Source organism: Macrotis lagotis, chromosome 5, assembly GCF_037893015.1.
Source record: "Macrotis lagotis isolate mMagLag1 chromosome 5, bilby.v1.9.chrom.fasta, whole genome shotgun sequence".
Taxonomy (NCBI): domain Eukaryota; kingdom Metazoa; phylum Chordata; class Mammalia; order Peramelemorphia; family Peramelidae; genus Macrotis; species Macrotis lagotis.
The window spans coordinates 175,555,308-175,578,725 of NC_133662.1; the positions used below are offsets into that span (position 1 = coordinate 175,555,308).

The 23,418-nt window shown below is 34.8% G+C and overlaps 1 protein-coding gene across 3 annotated transcripts in view; it reads right to left on the reverse strand.

Moving 5' to 3' along the window:
* Positions 1–534: 534 nt before the first annotated feature.
* Positions 535–23,418, reverse strand: part of RSPH3 (radial spoke head 3) — a 120,950-nt gene continuing 98,066 nt past the window's right edge. The window contains exon 8 of one of the 3 annotated variants that reach the window (XM_074187951.1): positions 535–2,394. The gene's annotated coding sequence lies outside the window, so the exon portion shown is untranslated. The remainder of the gene's footprint in view (positions 2,395–23,418) is intronic. The other 2 variants (XM_074187950.1, XM_074187949.1) reach the window with 2 other exon arrangements.

The following is a 23,418-nucleotide window of genomic DNA, read 5'->3' on the forward strand; positions in this document are numbered from 1 at the left end:
TAGTCCTCCTGATTCATATCTGGCCACTGGACCCAGATAGCTCTGGGGGATAAAGTGAGACTGGTGACTTAGCACAGCGCCCCCCCTCCCCAATTCAGTTCACGTATTCGTCAGGGCATCTCCTCTTCGATTGTCATGATCTTCAAGAATGAAGGACAAACATCATCAGAAGCATTAATGCTATGTCCTTCATCCAGTGTATATTATACTTCAAGGACTACTATTTTCATAGGTTTTGGTAATTCCTCCAACAACTGTGGTTACATCCTCTAGAACCTAGTAGGTATATCTTTTATAAGTGGTCAAAACATGCATCATAATGCAGTCAATATTGCAGTCAACCTAGTCATAAATCTCTTCAATCTTATCTAGGTTGTTCCTTGAATTATGTAGTCTGGCACTGGGCCTTTAAGTGTATACTATTAAAAAATAATAAACTGATTTGAGAACTTTAACTCAGCCTCAATAACTATTTTACTACTCCTAAAGTTAAAGTTCTCAAATCACAATTTACTTTTCAAGTAAATAATTCCTGTTGGGTTTTGATGCAATAAGGGTATTATTTACGTATTATTAATAAATGTTAAACTGAATTGAAAGCAACTTAGAAGTTGGTAAACTTTTATTAACACTGCTCTTCAGCCATTCAATATTAATCAGAGCTGACAAAAGAATGTTGATACAATATAATACTTTTGATAAAACACTGGTCCCTTAGAATACTCTCATTTCACTCTAAGTTTGAATAATCCAGTGATTTTTACAAAATGATCCAGTAAGTATTTGTTTTTACTGAGATTACCTGAAAGTAGACATTTTTCAATGTAGAAATGTTCTAACCATACCATACATGATCTTTTGAAGATAAAGTAATAAAAAATCAATATAGACCATTGCTTTCTTGTGATTTCTACTTTCACCCTTCATCTGGGCAAATATCAGAAATATTGGCTTAAATCAGGATGGTTGCAAATAAATCAATGGGAAAATTTGGCTTCAGGCCGATAGATGCATTAGGGGCATCTCATCCATCCTTCTATCTTATAGAATAACTCATTAGGTAGGCACATGATATATATATATGTATATGACCCCAGTTAATTGAGCAACAGGGAATTAGCTTAATCCTAGTCTAAACTGCTCCTTGCTTCTAAAGCTTTAAAGGTCTAGAAAGTAGACAATGATTAGTAATGACTTGATGACATTTACTACTAGGCCACAATTTGAACTTTCTTGGAATCTTTAGGGAAGCTAATAGGGCCATTGCTTCTGCTTTCACTTCTAAGCCCTATTTCCCACTTTGCAATAGGGCCAGGGTGTAGGGCCTCCTTCCTCTTTTCCTTCCTTTGTCCTACATTGGATAGTGAGAACTTTGTCAGTCCTGAGAAAAAAAGGATTTTGGAATACAATAGCCAAAAAGCTAAAATCCTCAAGGAAGATTAAATATGCCTGGCTTAGAGTTATTGTCCTAGGAAACATAGGGTATAGTTGCATGGGTAGTGTTAGGGTTCCCAGTGGTCCTGTGTCCTTTTGTTCATACCAAATTACTTTATGATCTTCTTGTGACTGCTGCTTTATTATCACTTTATTTTGCTTTTTCAGTACAATGTTAAGAGGAAATTTAAAACAATGCCCATTTAGGTAGCTAATATAATCAATTATATTTTCTATTCAGAGATATCTTCTGCTGAATCTAAAAGTTGTCAAGATAGGTCAGCCTAAGTGGGTTGAAATAACTTAAATAAGGAAAGTAAATTGCTATAATTTCCATACTATTCATTTATATCCTAGATTCTTTTTTGAAGCATTCTGGGCCTGCTCAGGACCTATTTCATTAGTAGCTTTTTGGTGAATAAGACACATTTTTTTTTCAAAATATCAGCATGGCATAGTTTATGTAAGGGCCTGGATCCAAGTCAGTTTCAAAAACATAAATTTAAGTTCCTAATCTTAATTTTTCTGCAACCTCACATAGTTCCCTGAAACTATATGTAAATTGTAGACGGTACAAATCTGTATAGGTGGAGGAATTTTCCCTACACTCATAAAAATAGAGAATTGGACCAAACAAGTAACAAAAAAAAAGAAATGTCAATGTTATGGTCAGGAGTGTAATTTTTATGTTGAGTTTTCTTTAATTTTGGCATGAATGAAAGGTGTACTGTGGTTTTTCTCATTTAGCTATGAAAATCATAATGTTAAAATGGATACTAAATGAAGAGAGCATGGTAACTGATTTGATTCACCAACCACAAAATAAAAATCTTTACTTTTTTTCTTACCCTTCCCCCCACCCAAGACAATTTTCACAATGAGTAGCTGAGTTCAGAAAACTGTTGTTGAACTTTTTCTTTTCCCAAAGCAACACAAGTGATTTTCCTGAATGAAGATCTCCTGAAAAGAAACAGATATAAAATCCATAAAAATTTCACTTAATGGAGGGCAGTAATATTACTGAAATACTAAATATGATGTTAACACTGGAATTTCATGATGTCCTTCTATCATCTTTTTGTGTAAACCATTTTCTGAAATTGAGTGATTAAAGTTAAAGGAGGAAATTTAATGGAAATATATGAATAAACAAGTAAATAGGGAAGATAAATGTAAGTGATTTTATGAGTGCATGTAAAAAAATACCATACAGTATAGTTAAAATTTTTAACATCAATATAAACATAAAATGTTTACACTTATGTCAATCTGCTTTAATGTAGAAATTTAATATATTTTCATAGTATAAAGATATAATGCAAATAAGTATGACTTTCAGATAATATTTATTAAGAAAAAATTTATTAAGCCCATACTATATATTCTAGATACCATCCTGGGGATGCAAAGAAAAGCAAAAAATAGTCCTCAAGAAGCAACTTTATGTTATAAACCTTAAAACTATACTAGCACATCATTTATAAAATTTGATAACTGTGTTTCTTCTTTGCCTATGTCTGTTTCCTTAATAATTTTTTTCTTATTGCTACAGTAAACCATTATGAGGTTCATTCTCTAAAACATATAAAACTATCATTGGGGAAACAGAAACAATGATTAATCTAAAAATCATTTGCTGGTATATTTTCCTGTACTCATTGTATGAACTGGAAATTTCAATTTAATAAACATTAAATTGGCACCTGGTATGTGGCAGGCAGTTCCTTGTCCTCAGGGAGTTTACACAGTACTAAGATCAGATGTTTTTAACTTAGGTCCATGAACTTTAAAAAAAAACATTTAATAACTATATTTCAATATTCTTGGCTTCCTTTGTATCCTACATATTTGATGTATCTAAAAAGGTTATTCTTAGAAGAGGTCCGTAGGCTTCATCAGGCTGTTAAGAGTTCTATGACCAAAGAAGTTAACAAACTCTGTCCTAGGAGGATATAATATATACATAAACAAATATAAAACATGTAAAGCAAATAAATTTCATGCAGGCAAAGAACAACAGTGGGGAAAGTGTGAAGTCTTAAATTACAAATCATTTCTTGAATAGATTGAGGCAAAATATTAGAAATTCTAAGAGTATCTAAACTACTTTACTTGGAGCCATACTAATAAAAATATCAAGGGATTATTTGAAAGAAACTAGAAAAAAAAGAAAACTTATGTAGAAGCACAAAAGGTCAATAATCCAAGGAAAAATCATGAAAAAAAAAGTAAGCAGGACATGATTTAACAATACCTGATCTCAAATGTGCTACAAAGCAGGAATTCTCAAAACAATAGAGTACTCATTAAAAAAGAGGCCAATCAATAGAATAGATTAGTTATACAATAGGCAGAAGCCTAGTATTTGATAAATCTATTCTAGCACATCCAGTACTGGAGCAAGAAAACTCACTATGTGACAAGAACTTCAGGGAAAACTGGGCAGCTGTCTTATCAGAAATTAGATTTAGAACAATATTTTACACCTTAAACTAAGATAAGCTGTATCACTTAGTCTGGTTCTTTGTAACCCTAACTGGGGTTTTCTTGGCAAAGATAGTGGAGTAGGGTTTGCCATTTTCTTCTCCAACTCATTTTACAGGTGAGGAAACTGAGGCAAAGAAGGTTAAGTGATTTGCCCAGGGTCACAAAATGAGTATTGTCTGAGGTCATATTTGAAATTAGGTCTTCCTGACTCCAGGGCTAGTGCTCTACAAACTGTGCCACTAGATGCCCAGTAAAAAAAGCTTCAAATGGATACAAAAGAGCCCATCAAAAGCCAGTAAAAGAAGCACAGAAGAAATTACTTTCCATCTCTATGGACTGAGTGGAGTTCATGAATAAACAAGGGATACAGAGAATCACATCAGATAAAATGGATAATTAGGATTATATAAAATTAAAAAGATTTTGCAAAAAAATTCTAATACTGAAGATTAGAAGGGAAAGAAGTTATTAACATGAGGGGAAAAATCTTGTATCAAAAAATTATATCAATCTCTTTGATAAAAGTCTTTCAAGATATATGGAAGTGATTTAAATTTATAAGACCTCATTTCTGTAACCGATAAATAATCTAAGGATATGAACAAAAGTCCTCAAGGGAAGAAGCTCAGGCTACCTATAGCCATATGAAAAAATGCTCCAAATAGCACATGATTAGAGAAATGAAAATTAAAGCAATTCTGAGGTTCTACTTCACAACCTTCACAACAAATGAAAACAACAAATGTTGGAGGGTCATTGGAAAAACACATGCTTTATTGGTAGTGCTATGAATTAGACAGACAATTTTGGATGCCATTTGGAATTGTGCCCTAAAAGTCACCAACAGCCATATACTGCTAAGGCTGATACCCCAAAGAAATCCAAGAAAGAGGAAAAAGTCCTATATGCACAAAATATTTGTAGCAGTTCTTTTTGTGATTGTAAAGAAATGAAAAATAAGTGGATGCCAATCAACTGGGGAATGTTTGAACAAATTGTGGTATGTAAATGTAATGAATTTCTATTTGTTGTAAAAAATTAAAAAGACAAATTTTATAGGGATCTGGAGGAGCTATATGAATTGATGCAGAGGAAAATGAGCTGAATTAGAATTAGAAGAAGCTGAATTAGAAGACAAATTCTATAACATTAAATTATGAGTAAAAAAAAAACAATTTTGAAAAACTTAACTGTGCTAAACAAATGTTTAATCATGATTACAAAGTACTGATAAAGAAGGATACTGCCCATATCTTAAGAGAGGGATGATAAATGAATATGAAAAATTAGAACATCATTTTTGATATGGTCATGTAGGAATTTGTTTTGTTTGGCTATACTCATACAACATTTTGTCAGTTTTTTCCTTTATTTTCAGTGAGTAGTGGTCTGGGATAGATGAAAAAAATGCTTGTTAATTGAAAATAAATTTAATTAAAAAAATAAATTAAATAACTCCAATATCGCTGACATTATCTCAACAACCATTTCTGTCACTTCTTTTAACACCTCCAGATAGAGTTCATCTAGACCAGGTAACATAAATTTACCTAGGTTCTCTTAAATATTCTCTTATAATCTTTATATTGGGTATCAATTTTCTTTGGTGCCATTTTTTGGTGATTTTTTTTGGTCTAAAGTTCATTCTCCTTGGCAGAGAAAATAGAAGCAAGATGAGAATAGAGCCTTCTGGTTTCAGTTATCATCACTCCAACTGTCCCAAATAGCAACACTATACCTTCTTACTATATTTTAGAATGTAGTAATGTAATACAGTAGATACAGCACCAACCCTGGAGTCAGGAGGACCTGAGTTTAAATCTTAACTCAGACACTTGCCACTTACTATGTGACTTTGGGCAAATTACTTAATCCAGATTGCCTCGCATCCACAGCTATTTCTATCATTTTGATACATATCTGGCCACTGGACCCAGAGATGGCTCTGGAAAAAGTGAGGCTGGTGACTTAGTACAGCATTCCCCTCACTCAAATCCAATTCATGTGCTTGTCGTGCCATCACCTCCCTGATATAATGGTCTTTTTTGAGAAGGAAGGAAAAACATCAGTGTAATACAAATATGATATATGCATTCTTTGTGGGAGTTCATCTTCTCAGTTGCCAAGAAGACAATGCTTACTGGAAGAAACTAAAAGTGATTTAGTTAAAAGTTATGTCTCAGAGACTTTTAGAGAGGGGAAATTTTAGCATTATGGAATGCTTATCTATGTGACTCAATTGAGATTTTCCAGTTATTTGAGTTTTTCATTAACTGCCTCAAAACAAAGAGCCATTTCTTTTATCTATTTAACATGGAAACTGCAGTTCCCCATTTCAGGTAACTAAGGGGAATACCAAGGTTGTAACATTAGCTAGGATTTTATTTGCAACTAGAACCCTAGTGAATGATTAGACTGCAGAGTTGGTAGTTAGAAAGTAGAAGTTTTTCTTATTTTAATTGCATGGTAAAAAAGGGGAAGCTGGGTGGTATAGTGGACAGAATGCTAGGCCTGGAGGAAGAAAGATGTGTTCATATCTGGCTTCAAGACACTTTCTTGTAATGTCACTTAACTCTGTTTGCCTCAGTTTCCTCATAGGTAAAGTGAGCTAGAGAAGCAAAGGGCAAACTACTCCAGGTTATATTCCAATCAAATTCCAAATGTTGCCACAAAGAATTGGTCTGGATTAGTCAAATAAACAACAATAACAGAATTTCAGATGAATTTGATTTTCAGCTGTCTATTTAAGAAGACAGCACCGAAGATATAATTCTGAAAGTTGTTTACATCTAGGTAATAGTTAAAAACATTCAAATGTCTAACAACATCAAGTATGTCGTACTTACACTGTGCTAGGAGCTGTTATAAGTGCTTGACCATTTTTATTTTATTTGTTTTTCACCAAAGTTCTGCAGGGCCCAAGCTCTCAGTCAAGAAGCTGAGGCCTCAGGTCCATGCGGGTCGTCCTGCCTCGTGGCCAGTTGTTCTGTTCATTGTACCAGCAGTTGGGCCTCTCTGAGGCTAAGAGTGTAGAGAGAGGAACAGAGAGAGAGACAAGCATGGAGAAAACAGACAGGAAATTTCTTCCACACTTGCTGACACCTTTGCTAGGTGATGCAGTCAACTAGAGGAGAAAGCCATTTGTGCTCCCAAGAAGCACATCCAAATGACTTTGGCAGGCTAAACTGATTTGGGCACCTGCATGAAGGAGCTGAAAGGGTTTCTTGAAGAAGGCAGAATTTTGAGTGATTTGAAAGATGTAAATACAAGTCTAGACTGTCAGGATGCTGCCAAAGAGCCCAGCAGAGGGTGAGCCTGAGAGAGTCTGTACAGCCCAGGAAGCTCAGGTTCTAGCTAAGATAAAGATAAATCTATCAGACCCTGGGTATACCCAAGGTGTTCAAGGTTTCACAAAAAGGAAATTGGAAGTTGGCTAAAACAAGAGGCAGCAAGGTAAACAAAGGAGGCATTTGGAACTTAAGAATGATGCAAGATAATGGAATTCGAGAGAAGAGCTAGTTTTCAAAGGGGGAGTGGTAAACAATAGTATAAATTAGGGAGTATTTATTCACATATCTAAAAACATTCAATATAGGAACCCTCAAGTGTAGCTTATTCAGGTTCTTTAAACTCATTCTCCATACAAAATATTAATTATAACAAGCATACCACATATAGTCAACTTGGCTGGTTTTGTTTTTACCTTTGCAGAACAGGTAACATTGGTTATGTGCCCCAATAGCAGCTGATGTTTCTACTGCACTTTAATGTTTACAAAGGGATTTCTATAAACTAATTTGATTCTCCTAATTCCCACTGTTGGAGAAGGCAGAGTCTGGACCTGTGATTTCATTAGTGTAGGAAGCTCCTGGGGAACACTGCAGCCCTTCTTGAGTCGGTCAGGGCAGAATAAGCACCAGTAGGGTCCACGGTTACCTGGATTCTGAGGCTTCACCACATGGGCTCCCATTCCCATTTTACAGATGAGGAAACCTAGGCTCCAAGTGGTGCAGAGACTTGCCCATTTTTTTTTAGGTTTTTTTTTGCAAGGCAATGGGGTTAAGTGGCTTGCCCAAGTCCACACAGCTAGGTAATTATTAAGTGTCTCAGGCCAGATTTGAACTCAGGTACTCCTAACTCCAGGGCCGGTGCTCTATCCACTCACTGTACCACCTAGCCACCCCGACTTGCCCATTGTTACTAATTTAGGCCTATGTTAACTCGTATCACAAGATCCAAAATGAATATTGAAAAATTTGACTTGCAAATTGTCTAACTTCTAGAGAAGTTTGAGTAGTTCTCTTTACGTGTTATCTAGAGTAATACCCCTTCTGCCTACAGTTCCATTCATTATCTGGAGCCAGATTGTCTAATTGGGGAATTATCCAATTCTCTTTCTCTATTTATATGTTTTCTCCCCTTTGTCTATTTTTTTAAGGTTTTTTGCAAGGCAAACGCGGTTAAGTGGCTTGCCCAAGGCCACACAGCTAGGTAATTATTAAGTGTCTGAGGTTGGATTTGAACCCAGGTACTCCTGACTTCAAGGCCGGTGCTTTATCCACTATGCCACCTAGCCACCCTCTTTTGCCTATTTTATAACTTATTTGCACCTTTGCCATGGAATAGGCAAAGGAAACTTATTATTTTTAAATTTTAATTCTATCTATATCTCCCATTAATGTAAGAAATAAGAAAAGTGTCATACGCCTATAGTTAATGTTTAGTTGAGTTGTTGTCTCAAGAATTTTTTAAGCATTCTAGAAATAAGATTAAGAAAAAAGACCCCATGGGAACAACTATATTAAACTTATTATTTCTCCCTTGGTAAAAACCAGCATTTTATTGATTTCAAAGTTGTTTAAGTGGTTCTCCTTAGATTAAGGATATAACATAAAGTGCTTTCATCATGACAAATGTAGTACTATGATATTTCAAATGCACAGACTAGCTATTTCTAGTCCAAGTGTCTCCATTATGATAATTCTCAAAATAAAATGAATTTTAATTCATCTTAATTTTACAAATAAGTATATGATTTATAATATTTTGAGGGGACTGGGACAAGAGGCCTATGAAATCAAATGAATTTTAGGATAGCACACTATCAAAAAGGTTGAGAATGACTAATATTGACAGCCTCTACTTTGCCATCAAATTGATCTTCCTAAAAAACCATGTCTTATCATGCCACTCTCCTGTTCAATCAATTCCAATGACTCAACACCTACAGAATTCAAGTATAGAACACTTGTCATGTTAATTTTTAAAGTACTGATTTTATAATATATTCTTCTGATTCTACTTATTTAACTGCATTGGTCCATACAATTATTTCTGTTTTCTTGAAAAATTTCCCCCCCTTCCCTTTTTTAAAAAAAATAATAGCTAAATAACTATTTAAAGAGCTGTATTCCCTCATTTATATGTACTACAATCTGTTCAGCCATTCCCCAAATGATGGCCCTGGCTGTTACTGTGCAAACCCTGTTTCTGTCCTCCCTCTGCCTTTGTCTTTATTCAACCCAGCCCTCTCTGCCCCCCTCCCCCAGGTTTACCTACTCCTTCCACTGTGCTCTCTGGAATGTTATAAAAAATTTGCTTTCATCTTAAATCCCTTCCTTTCACACTCTTCTTGCATTTAAGGAGAACTAGTTGTCTCCTAATACTGCAACCCTGGTCATTATTTTCAGCAAGTTACACTTTCACTCATAACTCTTTCCCTCCAAGGTACTGGTAGGAAAGGTGGAATATTCCTTGCTCCTCACTGCCACTTTCAGACTTTGCATCTACCAACATCTTTCTCTCCTTCTTGTGGTGGCTGTTGTCTTCAGACCTCTAGAATATTCTCCCTCTTTCCTCCAACAATAAATTTACTACTTGGTCATAGTTTTCCCTTCCCAATTCCTTCCTTCATACTGGGGAACTTAAAGAAATACATAATGATATTCCCTCGAGAATCTTAACTTTCCAGTTCCTCTATTTACTCATTTTTTTCTACCTTGGTTATACACAGAGATGATTATACCCTTAATTTTGCAATTCCCCACAAATGTTCTCCACTTCCTTGTTTAGGAACTCTTAAGTTTCTTTATCTAATAATATTTTATCAGTTTCTACCCTACAACCTTGAATTCTGTCCTTCATTTTTATTGTGACCTTCACTCCTTCCACCCCTACTACACCTCTATTTCCTTCCCTTCCACATCTTGATACCTTGGTGAACGCATTCAACTTTATTCTATCCTTTATTCTGGAATCTTTTGACCCCTTTACCTACTGCCAATCGTGTCCTTCTAAGATCCAACTTTGGATGACTGTCACCACATGCTACATTCATTCCTATTCAAGTGCAGATGAACCAAGTTGGACAAAATTTTTTTTTAAGCATGAAAAAATAGAATTTATTGGTGTCAGAAAAACTTTGTAAAGTCTCAGAATCCTATTATAAATTTGAGTTACTTTTTTTTTAAGATTTTCTTTAAGGCAATGGGGTTAAGTGGCTTGCCCAAGGCCACATGGCTAGGTAATTATTAAGTGTCTGAGGTCGGATTTGCACCCAGGTCCTCCTGACTCCAAGGCCGGTGCTCTATTCATTGCACCACCTAGCCACCCCTAGATTTGAGTTACTTAGAGTTAAGTTTTTCCATTCAATTATTGACCATTTATTAAGTATTTATTAAATTAGGTGATTAAGAAGATAAAAACACAATTAAGGCATAGTTATTCTCATAGAGCTTACAATTATTTGGGAGATATAAAATATAGAAATTGACAATATGTGATGAATCAATATCCAGAACTCCAGTACAAAATAGAATACATAAAAAATTAAGATAAGTACAAAAGGGCTATTCAAGACCCAAGGAAAGAAAAGTAATTTCTTATTGGAGAATTTTAAGTCAAGCTTCCTGAAAGAGGCTAAATTTTAGAAAAGTTGTTAAGTCTTCAAGAGATGAAAGGGTACAGAGAATAGTGAGAGTAAAGGCCTGGGCTAATTTTTATTCTACCTTCTTGTTGGGACACCACAAAATGAATCAATTTCTTTTCAGTGACAGGTAAATTAAGTAGCCACTTTGTCCCATAAAGAGTTCAACACACTTCCAGTGCAACTCCTATGGCATACTATCACTTTCTGCACACTTGCTGATAATTAAGCCTTGTTTGGTCCTGAAACTCACTTAGATATTCTTGGGTCCTTTAGCAGGGTTCCAATTTTTTTAGTTCTTTCAAAGACCTAAGTCATGATATTAAGAGATACAAAAGAGAGTAATGAGCCTGTCTTGTTTTAATTTCACTCTTTAACAGATACTCTAATGTTGTCTTTTATCCTATTAATATAAAGAAATTATAGTTGGGTGCTTAACTAGAAAAGAGAAATGCAGAAAAAACGATCCCAAATCAGAATTTCTGTCCTGGCAAAGAGAAAAAGCAAACGTGAATGGCAAATTGTATAAAGCAACTGTTTGAGTGGTGGTGGTGAAAACTGACATAACAAAGGCTGGGTAAAATTAAGCAAGAAAGCCTGATATCAAAATAAAAGCCATTTCCTTCTTTTAATATCTAACTGGAAAAATATGCTTTTATAGAAAGGGATGAGAGGCTTTGGCTAGGAAACAGAAGCACCTGAATAGCACTTTTGGCTTGTCATAAGTAAGCATGAGAGTACTAGTTGCCCTGGGGTTAAGGTTCATCAGTAGGGGAAAATCCTGCAGGACAGAAGTGTGCCAGACTAATTTTACAGTTTTGCCCTGGTTGAACATTTTGGCTGTCTGGGAATAAAAAAAAAACCCAACTACTTACTTTGTTTCAGCTATAGCCACAATGTCATACATATTGGAGAACTCTAGTTCCTTTGTTGAATTAACTCTGAAGTGAAATGTCTCTGCTTCCTGACCACTAGCTTATCAAAAAACCCCATGATCTAATGACTGCTACTCATATCAGTCTTGTCAAACTGTTCTCTGAAGTTACCAACGACCTTCTAATTGCCAAACCCAGTGAACTTTTCTGTCTTCTTCCCTTGCCTTTTATGCAAAATCTGGCTTGACATCCTCTTTACTCTTTGGTTACAGGGGCTTCATTCTCCTTCATTCTCCTTCATTCTCCTATCACCCCTTAAATGCAAAAACTCTCCCTTGATCTATCCTCTGCACCTTCTTTTCTTGGATTTATCTACTCCCAGAACCTATGCCAATAATTCACAAATCTCCTGTTCTAAGATACAATATTTGTTTACTGCACAGCTCCAACTAGACATCATAGACCAAATCAAACTCAACTCATTCCTTTTTCCCCATAAAATTCACCATCTTCCTAATTATTTCTTAATAGCACCATCATATTTCACTTTCCTAAAACTGGAATCTTGGGATCATTTGACTCTCCAACCTCCCAAGTAAATTGCTATGTCTTATGAATTCTATTTCTGACATCTCTTGAATGATCAATACTGTCACCAATAAGTTCACTGTCTAGGTTTTTAAACTCATCTCTAAACTTGTTTCTCTGTCCTAATTTAGAGAGCTACTAGTCAGTTTCTTAATGTATAGGCACATTACTCAGATCTCTCCCTTGCTGAAAATTTAATAATCTCATTTTTTTTCTGGATTAAAACCCAGATTCCTCAGTCAGACATTTAAGATTTTTTAGACTTATCCAAATAATCCTCCTTAAGGAACCCTGATAAAGGGGTAATTCACTAGGTCTTGACTTTTTCCCCTCTCTGTTCAATGTTCTTCCAAGTTCCTATAGCTGGAATGTTAACTGACTATGTGACTTTGAAATCCTCCTTCTGTTTCTTCATTTGTAAAATGAGGGATTAGATTTAGTGAACTCCAAATAGTTGGACAAAATTAAAAACCAAAACAAACAAAAAAATAAATCTCTGTTGCTTGAGTTCATTACAAATCTATGTTATATAATCTAAACTGGGCCCTCACTGCATTGAGGCAATCTTTTTACATCTCCCTAACTGATTCACTATCTCATTCACCACATTGATTTTTCCAAATCTTTTCATCTTTCCTCAAACTTCCCAAGACTCTCCTCACCCTACTCTCAGCTGAGAATCTTGCTTCATATTTCACTGAAAAAAATGAGGCCATTTGAAGAGAGTTCCCTGTCTTCCTTCCCTTAGGCATCTCACATACCATGCTTTTTATCTCCTTCTTCCACCCTATCTCACACTGAAAGATGTTCCTTCCCTTTACCAAGGCAAAATGCTCTACATGTTCAAGTGATTCCAATCCATTCCCATCTTTCCTGGCAGATTTGCCCCTGTATCATCCCTACTCTCTCATTAATCTTTAGTCTCCGATATCTACTATTGTTTCCCACTATCCACAAACACATTCATGTTTTCCCATAACCAATTATTACTTGGTTTTTTTGTCCCTGCTGGCTATTTTACTTTATCTCTTTTCATTTTTGTGGTTAAACTCCTTGAGAAGGCTGTCTGTAATCAACATCTCCATGACCTTTCTCTTCAATCTTTCTTAACTCTTTAGCCTGGCTTCTATCTCATCATTCAATTGAAATTATTCTCTCCAAACAACAGGTGAACACCATGTTTCAGTCCTAGGTCTTCTCTTCTCCCTCTACGATTTCACTTGGTGATCTCATCAGCTTCCTTAGTCTATGCAGATGTCTCTCAGTCATTCCTAACATCGCTCCTGAACTCTAGTATCACATATCCAATTGCTTGTTAGACATTGAGAACCAGATCTCTTAACAACATGCTAAATTCAACATATCCCTAACTGAAGTTATGATTTTTACCCTGAAACTCTTCTGCCTTCCAGACTTCCCTATTACTGTCAAGTAACAACTATCCTACTATTTCTCCCCTCCTCCTAGGCTGATAACCTAGATATGGGCCCCTCTTCACCTCTCTCACAGACTATTTTAACAACCCACTGGTCTGACTGCCATAAGTTTCTCCCCATCCCAGTCTACCTTTCACTCAAACAGATCTTAAAATGCAAGTCTGACTATATCAGATTTAATCAACTCCAATGGCTCCCTATTGCTTCCATGATCAAATAGCAAGTCCTCTGCTTGGTTTTTAAAGTCATCCAAAACCTAATCTCTTTTTATCTTCCAAGTCTTCTTACATCTCCCACCTTCCACACACACACTCTAAGCCAATAACACCGGCCTTGCTGTTGCTTGAACCTAACACAGCATCTCTTGACTATGGTATTTTCATTGTCTCAAAGGTCTGAAATCCATCCTCTCCCTTCTTATCTCCTCCCCTAGCTCTGATGAAGTCTCAGGTGAAGTCTTCTCTTCTCTAAGAAGCCTTTTCCAGTCCTTATTAATCTTAATGCCTTCTCTCTAAGATTAACTCAAATATTATATATATACACACATATATATTTATGTATATCTGCTTTTTTGTTTGGAGTTATCTGCATATTATTTATTATATTTTGACCACCTTGAGAACAAAAATTTTTTTTGAGGTCTTCTATCTTCTATCTCACTATCCCCAGTGTTTATTACAGAGCCTGGTAAAGAATTGGTATTTAATGTTTGTTGACCAGCTACCAGCAACCTTTCCCTTTCCTGACCATCATCTAATATGACAAAAGAGGAAGAAAAAAATCAGTAAAGCTGATCAATATATCAATAAAGTGTAAAAAATATATTCAGTGTATCACATCCACGAACATCTCCCATATCTACAAATGGCTGTAGGTAGTGGATTGATGACAAATATTTAACAAGCAGCTCTTACTTCCCCCAGCCCCATGTTAACTGTATATTTTAAGTTTAATTGCATTAACATTTTCAGTTTAATTGTATAATTAACATTTTATCATTTTAAGTCAATCACCAAAACAATAATCGAAGCCAAAACCTATAGCACTTGCCATTTCCAAGGTATAAACGGCACTAGAAATTTAATAACCATCTCTCACAAGTTGATTTGAGCTGGCACCAACATATCCCAGTTGGAGATATATTCTTGTATCCTTTATTTGAAGCCATATTTGTTCTTTGTAATTCTGAAAAATTCCTTTTTTATTGTAATTATTATTTTCTTTCACATTTTTTGTGGTCATGATGCATGTTCTTTAATTGGTTCTGCTTGTTTCATTCCAATAGATTATATAAACCTTTTCATGCTTCTCTATATTATGCAGTCATGTGAATTTACAGGTAATTGTGCTTTGCAATTTAAATCATGGAATATCTATTTAAATTACTTTTTTTAATTCAGCAAAAAAAATTCAAAGGCTTTTTTAAAAAAAATTTTAGAAACAAAGAGTAGCTTGGTAAAGGGTCACTGTTCTATTAAGAGAGGAGTAAATAAATGATTGTTTTACACACCTGGAATACAACTGTACTTTCCTTGGAATTTATATAAACTAGGAAGAGGGGGGAAAAATAGCTGAACTACCTGTGTATCTAGATCATTACCTGTACTAAAATGGTTAATGGCCCCCACCTGAGGCATCATTTATACATAACAAAAAATGCAAAACTCAGATTACATTATACTTCAGGTGATTATAACTGCTATTAAATTTCATCTCCAGTAACTTAAAATCATTATAAGAAACAAAGAGAGGAGTGACAGATATTTTATCTAATAGGTTAAATGAATATAAAACCCCAAAAGTTGAATTCTATTTGTGAATTTATGCCAAATGTATTGATTTTAATTAAGAGCAAAAACTTTACAATGTTAATGTACATATAGATTCTGTTTTTTAACATTGTCCTTTTGGACTCTTATTAATTTAATTTAGAATGTTCTATTATTTTTAATAACTTTAAAATATGTTTTCATTCATTTTAATGGCATTTAAACAGCATGAGATGCACTTTTCAAAATTTTGTTTTCATTTGTTGTCTAGCCTATTTATTTGATTAATGTTAAAGATTTTAAAAAAATAACCAAGTTATTAACATACTGTTCACCAAACACAGTCTAGAGATCATAAAAGACAAAACCATCAATAAATTGAAGAGCTTTCCTAAGAATGGAACTAATGCAGGCAGAATTAAAATAACAGCTGATGAGAAGAAGAAAATCTTTGCATCAGGTTTCTTTCATAAGGATCTGATAACCCTTATATAGAATTAAGAGAACAATATTAGATAAAGTGCCATTTACCAAATGCTAAGCAGATTAAGGAAATGAATGTTTTTTAAAAGAAGAATTACACACTATTGCCAACCATACCACCAATAAGAAAAGAAGTAAATTGAAATAACATTGAGATTTCACCTCATATATAGGAACCTGACAAAGATGACAAAAATTGGAAATGGGCAATGTTGGAAGACTTATGGCTAGACAGGCATACTAGTACACGATTGGTGGAACTTCTAACATTTTTGGAAAGCAATTTAGAAATGCTTTTTTTAAAAAAGGGTCCAAAATGTTCATACCCTCTAGAGAGCCTACTGTGAGACATGCACCAAGGTAGTAAAAAATATAAAGACAGGTCACATATATGCCAAAATATTAATTGAAACACTTTTTCCCCCTGGGTTTTGTCCATCAAATTTCTATTAAGAGGTTTGTTTCATATTATTTATGAGAGAAGTTCAGGAGACCTTGGCATAGTGCCTGTTTTCTCTCCGCCATCTTGGCTGAAAGTTGTCTTATCTGAAACACTTTTTTGTGGTAGCAGAGAGCTAGGAAAAAAGTGGGTATACACTGTAAATAAATGAAAAAAGGGGGAAAAAGCTGAAATGCAAATTTTATGTAATTATAATGACCTAGCCTTGAAGGAGACTTAAGAAAATGTACCTCACTCTCAACTGAAAAAGAGGACTAGAGGTGGAAAATATTGCATTTATTGTCAGACATCATGGATGTGGCTTTTTTCTCCCTTTATTATCTTTGTTTCAAAGGATATTATAATTACATTATTATTATTATTATATTATAATTACATTCTATTTCAGCTTTTTTTTCTTTTCATTTATTTATACTGTTATAGCCATGATGTAAATTTTTCTCCTGGGTCTATTTCATTCTTTAGTTCATATTATACTTCTTTTGCTTTTCACAATTCTTAATGGTCATTTTACCCTTGTTGTTCACATGGAGAATTTGTGCCTGACCTGTGGTATAACGTCCCAAGCTCATATTGGTCTGATCAGCTACAATTTCACACAATGTAACTTGTCTTTAACATAGCAGTGTAGTTTTGGTCTTCTTCATTAACAAAGGACAAGAACCAACCAACCAATTGGGGGAAATTATTCCCTTTGTTTCTGCACTATCCTTTTGGCACTTCTGTTTATTTAACTTTTCAAGAGCCTCAAGATTATATCTCCTCGAATACTTCAAATGGCCGTAGGACAAGACTTATGTTTTTTATTTAATTTTGCTTCCTAAAAGTCTTGTTATTCTACAAAATACAAATAACCATAAAGTCTATTATAACATATGTGCATATATATGCATATACATATATCACATATATTCAATAATTAACAGGCAAGGGGAGAAAAAAAGAGGCCAAACTGTAATTGTTCTATTTTGCTTCCTTTTAATATATACTTTAAGAATCTTCTGGGGCTTAAATAGTAATTATAAAATTAGCTTAGATTTTTTTTAATTCAAATTTTTTTTCAGGTTTTTGCAAGGCAAATGGGGTTAAGTGGCTTGCCCAAGGCCACACAGCTAGGTAATCATTAAGTGTCTGAGACCGGATTTGAACCTAGGTACTCCTGACTCCAAGGCCGGTGCTTTATCCACTACGCCACCTAGCTGCCCCTAAATTAGAGTTTTGTAATTTAAATTTTATTTTTTTCAATTACAGGTAAAGATAATTTTCAACATTCATTTTTTGGTTAAGATTTTGAGTTTTGTTATTGGTATGGTCAATTATGCTGAATGTTTTCTTAATATTTAACCATCCCTGTATTCCTGGTATAAATTCTGTCTGCTCATAGTGTATTATCTTAGTGATAAATTGCTGTAATCTCTTTGCTAAGATTTTGTTTAACATTTTTGCATCTATATTCATTAAGGAAATGAGTCTATAATTTTCATCTCTGTTTTGGCTATGCCTGGTTTTGCATTTGGTAGAACTCTTCTCATATTTTTGATTAGTTTTGATTTTTAAAGTATAAGTATGTTTTATTTATTCTGTTTTCTTCTATCAATGCAGAAAATGAGTTTGCAGCTATTTTTTTAGTTTATATTAAGAATTCTTAACCTGGCATCTGTGAATTAAAAATTTTCATAATTTTATTTCAATAGTTTTTCAACTGAATCCAACTGACTTTCCTTTGTAATTTTATGAATTTTTACTTTATACACTATTTTGAAAAGGGTTTCATGGACTTCATTAGAGTGAGAAAGGATACAAAAAAGATTAAGAACCCTGGATATGCAACATTTATTCCAAAATGCCCTGCCTCAGTAATATTGTAGCAAAAAAGAAATGAAGGAGTTTATATTGAGAATGATACCCAGAGGAATGTAATGGTGGTGTGCAATGAGAAAAAAAGCTAAACTGTGTTGAAAACAAGGAATAACAGATGGGCAGCCAGAGTGTTATCACTGGTACCCATGAAATGTAGCAACCCAAAGGAAGACTTTTAACATTATTGGGTAATCTGCTGTAGATATATAGAAGGCTATATAGATAAAAGAGTTACACAGGATAAGAAGGCACAGATGACCTGTGGCTTATACCAAAGTATAGATGAGATTAACAGAACCAATGAAGAAGAACAGAGTTCTATATTCTTAGTCGAAATAAAATATTTTCCTGTTTTTGCCTCAGCTTCCATATCTGTTAAATGAATGTATGTATATGTATATATATATGAATACACACATATACATGTACATATAGTTTATATGTCAAGAGTGCTATAGATGACACTATCAGTTTGTCCAAATCAAATGAAATAAAGTATATGAGAGCATTTTTAAAAAGTGTTAAGTCCCTTAAAGATATAAAATGTTAGGTAACTTTTTGCAGACTATAATTGCTAGAAGGTAAAATAATGTTTACCAAAGGTTCATGAAACTTAAAAGGATCAGATGTTTAACCTTAATTCTCAACACAAACCCAATAATCATGCCTTTCAAAGTCTCAAACTAGAATACATTCTAATCTACTGGAGATGATTAAAGCACTACCTGAAGTATAGGTATTTTTCAATTCTATGATTTGTATCTAAGATTTCTATGAGAAATTTCATCCAATTTAAGCTCTGGAAACAAGACATGATCCACAGTGACCTATGATATAATATTAACTTTATTTTTTAATCTGAGCCTCAAAATTTTTGCAGTTTGGAATGTGAGAATTTTGCCAGTCTACCTTCATGGAACTCACTAAAGGAAAATGCCATTTGGTAAGAATGGTTCATTTAGTGTTTGGAAAGAAATGATCTTCTATATTAGTTTTTATTTTGATTTTTTTGAGGAGTTTTGATATAATATCTTGGTATATGGAATTTTCTAACAGACTTAAATATTTAATGAATACCCACAATATGCCTACATATGTAGCAGAAGCGAATATGAAAGAGTTATGTATAATCTTGTTTTAAAAATATTTTTAAAAAAATCTTTAAAAATGTATAGTCAATAAAAGCAAGGGAATATAAGAGGACAAAAATATGGATAAATAGCATGATAAGGATACTTTTTTAATTTAAAAATATTTTTCTCTCATAATTTTAAGGGGAATAGATGGTTCTTTGTGAGTTAAATGCTAAGTAGTGAGATACTCCCTTTTGTAGAGGTGTTAACAGCAGGACTTGAACTCAAATCCCTTTGGTTTTTGAGGTGCACCTCTTTAGTCAATAGGCCATGTTGCCTCTCAGCACAAGGAAAGGGTAAAAAGGCACAGAACAAAAAACAAAAACAACAGTACTATATAAAGTATAATTAAACAACAGCCTAAATTTAAATGACTGACATTTTAGTTATGTTAATCTCAGTATAAGTCTATCATGAGAAAAGACAGTCACAATGGTAAATTCCTTCTCTAGCTGACTAATGGAAGCAGCATGGCCAGAGGGCGACAGTGGTGCTGCTGGGGTATGCTGAGTTTTTTCTCATTTCATTCCTCCTGATTCCTCTACAACTTTGCTCTTCAGTATTCTCTCCTATTTGAATTTTTGTGATACATTTGGGTCTTTTCCCCTCCTCCTTTGATCTCTTTGTGGTACAGACCAATGCTCCTAGCTGAGTTGCTTTGTGTACCAGTGTGCCAGATTTCTTTATTTTTTTGCAAAGCAATGGATTAAGTGACTTGCCCAAGGTCACTCAGTTAAGTAATTAGTAAGTGTCTGAGTCTGGATTTGAATTCAGTTCCTCCTGACCCAGGGCCAGTGCTCTGGCCACTGCGCCACCTAGCTACCCTGGCTGGGGTTGCTTTTTCTTTTTCATCATCCCTGTCAAACTGATTGCTGTGGTGCAGAGGAGAGAGGGAGCCATTTCTTTACATCATGCTTATCCCAATTGGTCTCCAGATCCCAAGAGAAGAGGAGAGGCATCTTTCCACTGCACCCAGTGCCCAAGGTTGGGGTGAGAAGAGAAGAATGCCATTCCATCAAGTTGCATCTTTTTCTTGGATTCCAGTTTTTTTTGATAAACTTGTTTATTTATTTTGAATTTTGTTAATCCAAGCTATTGATAGTCATATGAAACAACACTTCAAATCACCAGATAATAAAAATGACAATTCTACCCAAATTAAATTACTTATTCAGTGCCATGCCAATCAAACTACTACATAACTACATTACTGAACTAGAAAAAATACTAACAAAATTCATCTGGAGCAACAAAAGGTCAAGAATAGCAAAGGAATTGATTAAAAAAATGGAAAGAAAGGTGGCCTAGCTCTACCAGATCTAAAACTATACCATAAAGTGGCATTCATGAAAACTGTCTGGTACTGATTAATAAAGAGTCATGGATTAGGATAGGTTCAAAAGAAATTGCAGTAAATGACTACAGTAATCTACTGTTTGACAAACCCAAAGACATCAGCTTTTGGGATAAGAACTCACTATCTGACAAAAATTGTTGGGAAAACTGTTAAATAGCATAGCAAAAACTAGCCATAGATCTATATCTCACACCCTATACCAAAACAAGGTCAAAATGGGTACAGGATTTAAACATAAAGAGCAATACCACAGATAGAATAAAAAAAATTCTATCTGATCTATGGAAAAGGAATAAATTTATGACCAAGCAAGAATTAGAACATGTTATAAAGTGCAAAATGAATGATTTGATTATATTAAATTAAAAAGGTTATACACTAATAAAATCAATGCTGCCAAAATTAGAAGGAAAGCAGAAATCTGGGAAATAATCTTCACAACTAGGAGTTCTGATAAAGGTCTCATTTCTAATATATATAGAGAACTGCATCAAATTTATAAGATCACAAGTCATTTCCCAATTGTTAAATGGTCAAAGGATATGAACAGACAGTTTTCAAATATATATATATATATATATGTGTATATATATATATATATGTATAGATGTAGATATATATAATCATATGAAAAATGCTCCAAATCACTATTGATTAGAGAAATGCGAATTAAAACAATAATGAGGTATTATTTCACATCTATTAGATTGGTCAAGATAAGAAAAAGAGATGATCAATGTTGGAGAAGCTGTGGGAGGATTGGGGCATTGATGATGCATTGCTGGTGGAGTTGTGAATGGATCCAACCTTTCTGGAGAGCAATATGGAACTATGCCCAAAGAGCAACAAAACTGTTAATACCCTTTGACCAAGCAATTCCAATTCTAGGACTACATCCAGAAGAAATTGTAAAAAATGGGAAAAGTCCCACCTATTCCAAAATATTCATAGCAGCTCTTTTTATAGTGGCAAAGAATTGGAAATTGAGAGGATGTCCATCATTGGGGAATGGCTAAACAAGTTATGGTACATGAATACTATGGAATATTAATCTTTTATAAGAAACCATAGATGATTGAACTCTAGAAAAACATGGAATGACTTACAGAATCTGATGCTGAGTAGAAGGGAGTAGAACTAAGAGAATAATGTACACATCAACAACAATATTATGAGATGAACAACCTTGATGGAAGCAGCTCCTCTCCGTAGTCCAGAGAGCTAAGACAACTGTATTTGATTGGCTATGGACTATATTATTTCCATTCAGAGAAGAAAAACAAACCAAAGAAAAAACAACCCTTCCAAATCTGATTAACACTTTATAAAAATTATCGCTCTCTTTTGTATCTCTTTCCCCCTTAATCCTAATTCTTCATGTTGAAAATTATGAATTTGTAAATATGTTTATTAAAATATGTATGTAATATGCCAACCTGACTGTTCCCACAAAGGGGAGGGGAGTGGGAATGGAGGGTGGAAAGAAATTTCATAACTTGGAAATATGTATGTACATATGGATGAAAATAAACAAAATAAAAAAACCCAACAAATTATCAATTAAGAAATTGCAAATTAAAACAACTATGAAGCACCATTTCACATCAGATTGACTATATTAACAAAAAAGAAATGGGAAATGCTGGAGTGGTTGTGGGAAAACAAATACTTTAAGGCACTGTTGGAGGAGCTGTGAATTATTTTTATCATTCTAGAAAGTAATTTGGAAATATGCTCACAAAACTATTAAATCAAGCCTACCCTTTGACCCTGGGATACCACTACTAGTCTATTCCCTCAAGAAATCAAAGAAAGAGCAAATTGTACAGGAATATTGATTGCAGTTATTTTGGGGGTAGCAAAGAATTGGAAAGAGAATTTTCCCCATTGAGGAATGGCTGAATATAATAGAGTACTATTGTGCAATAAGAAATGATGAAGGAGACTTCTGGCCAAGATGGCAGAGAGAAGACAGGCACAGTTCTAGAGTCTTCTGATCTCTTCCCCATCTATCACACGAAACAAACCTCTTAGAGGAAGTCCGACTCATGGAACCCAGAGAGAGAAGCCAGGAGAAAGAGCATCTACTTCAGGATTTGTCTTCCGCTGCAGCTTTGGTAGAATATGGGCGGGTGAGTATCAGACCTGGATCAGCCAGAGTTAACAGCTGAATTGGAACCGGGAGTCTGAGGGCCAGAGAGCGGGACCTGATGGATCAGCGGTGGGGCTGGACGAAAGGGGCTTGAGTCCACGGGGAAGCAGAGGTACTAGTGTTGGTGCTATCCCCTTGGAGCTTGGGGAAGGGGCTGCAGGGAGAGGTCTGGTGCAGGAGAGCTGCAGACACCATCCCTGGGCTCCTTGGGTCTGAGAAACTCTGAGCCCACACCTCCATTGCACTGAGGCCTCCTCCAAAACAAACAATTGCAAACTACTTCTGCCTCAGGCCCAGGTGTGTGAGCCGAAGAACCAGCCCAGCTGAAGAATGACCTCAGGCCAGGGTAAAGCCCACCACTGACTGAAGGCAAAAGAATTCAATACCTCCAACTCCTCCCTTTGGGCAAAGGGAGAAGTCCTCCCAACCAAGGTCACAGACACCCCAGAGAGGGCAACC